The 2,121-nt window shown below is 38.5% G+C and overlaps 1 protein-coding gene across 8 annotated transcripts in view; it reads left to right on the top strand.

Moving 5' to 3' along the window:
- TMCC1 (transmembrane and coiled-coil domain family 1) overlaps positions 1-2,121 on the top strand; it is a 202,611-nt gene that overhangs the window by 62,384 nt on the left and 138,106 nt on the right. The gene's annotated exons all lie outside the window — the stretch shown is intronic.

Below are 2,121 nucleotides of genomic sequence, written 5' to 3'. Positions count from 1 at the left end.
ATGGGAAGGCAGAGAGGGTTAGGAGCTGGTTGAATAGACATGGGGAATCGGGTGGAAGGGAGGAGTGTGCTGTCCCAGTATGGGGAGAGCAATTAGGGTCACATAACAATGTATGTATAAATTTTTGTATGGAAGACTAACTTGAAATGTAAACTTCATTTAAACTACAACAGTAAAAAAAAAGAGTGAGCTGTTTCCAACTTCTGCCTTCTTTTAATATGATGTTAAAGATGATGCAAAATGTCACTTGGAGTATTTCTTATCCTCAACACCACGTGCTTTAGCACCTAATTTCCCCTAATTTGTATTTATAGTGTTATTTCATGTATAGCCATGTTCTTCAGAATAATTAAGAAGAAAGAGTTTTGTGGCACGTTTGAGAATCCAGTAATTTATTACACTTATAGACATTCAGGTACTTTTTTTTTTTTTAAATGAGTACTCACTTGCTTTGCAAAAAAAAAAAAGAAAATTGTCTTCTTCAATGTCTGTTAGCGTGGAGATCTGTGAAATCCAAGAGTATTGTCTTTTTTAAAAATAATTCCCATCTCAAAATATAGGAATTCCAGCCTACTTAGGTTTAGCTTCTGAGATTGCGATAAAGTATCTCTTAGGAAATCAAAACTTGATGGTGTGGGAAGGTCTGTACAGCCCTAATAGGAACAAATTCTTGTTAGCAATTTATTTCTTTTAGGATAGTAAGATAGCAAATGTTGCTTCTAGCATTATTTGGCATTTGAATATTGGTTTTTGGTCTTAGGGGTGAATTTTGTTTTTTTGAAATTCTCATATTTGGTTTCTGAGCAAGAGTCTTAATCAGATGCTGACAATTTAATTTCAACTTAAACCTTCTTTTTAGCAAATTATCAGTGCCAGAGAATTAATTCTGTGGCTTACTTGGGAAGGATGTTAGGAAGCTTTAGTACTATAACTTCTAGAGGCCCTCTGCTGATACCTTCTGGTACTGCGAAGTATTCTTTGATGAAATTGCTGATTATTCTGCACTGTACTGATTCTTAATACCTGCAGTGTATTTTATTTATTTATTCTTATTGTACTTTAGATAAAGTTTACAGAACAATAGTTTCTCACTAAACAGTTAGTACACATATTGTTTTATGACATTGGTGAACAACCCCACGACATGTCAACACTCTCCCTTCTCGACCTTGGGTTCACTATTACCAGCTTTCCTGTCCCCTCGTGCCTTTTAGTCCTTGTCCCTGGACTGTTGTGCCCCATTAGTCTCGTTTTGTTTTATGGGGCTGTCTAATCTTTGGCTGAAGGTTGAACCTCAGGAGTGACTTCATTACTGAGCTAAAAGGGTGTACAGGGACCATACTCTCGGGGTTTCTCCAGTCTCTTAGGCCAGTAAGTCTGGTCTTTTTTTTGTGAGTTAGAATTTTGTTCTACATTTTTCTCCAGCTGTGTCCAGGACCCTCTGTTGTGATCCTTGTCAGAGCAGTCAGTGGTGGTAGCCAGACTCCATCTAGTTGACTGGACTCAGTCTGGTGGAGGCCGTGGTAGTTGTGGACCATTAGTCCTTTGGACTAATCTTTTCCTTGTATCTTGTTTTCTTCATTCTCCCTTGCTCCCGAATGGATGAGACTAGTGGAGTAAGTATCTTAGATGGCTGCTCACAGGCTTTTAAGACCTCAAACGCTACTCACCAAGGTAGAATGTAAAACATTTTCTTTATAAACTATGTTATGCCAATTGAGCTAGATGTTCCCTGAGACCATGGCCCCCACAGCCCTCCGCCCAGCCATTTGGTCCCTCAGGGAGTTTGGAAGTGTCTTTGGAGCTTTCATGACCTTTCCTTAAACAAATTGTGCTGCTGGCTTTCCCAGTATTATGTACTGTCTTACCCTTCACCAAAGTTACCACTTATCTATTGTCTATTTAGTATTTCCCTACCCGACCCCTCCCATCCCCCGTAACCAACAAAGATTGTTTCTTTTTGTGTGTAAACTTTTTCATGAGTTTTTACAGTAGTGGTCTCATACAATATTTGTCCTTTTGTGATTGACTTATTTTACTCAGCATAATGTCCTCCAGTTTCATCCTGTTATGAGATGCTTCACAGATTCTTCATTGTTCTTTATCATTGCATAATCCTCC

This window comes from Trichechus manatus, unplaced genomic scaffold (genome assembly GCF_000243295.1).
Source record: "Trichechus manatus latirostris isolate Lorelei unplaced genomic scaffold, TriManLat1.0 scaffold00001, whole genome shotgun sequence".
NCBI lineage: Eukaryota > Metazoa > Chordata > Mammalia > Sirenia > Trichechidae > Trichechus > Trichechus manatus.
The sequence above is the reverse complement of the archived record's forward strand: the minus strand, read 5'-3'. Positions and strand labels throughout refer to the sequence as shown.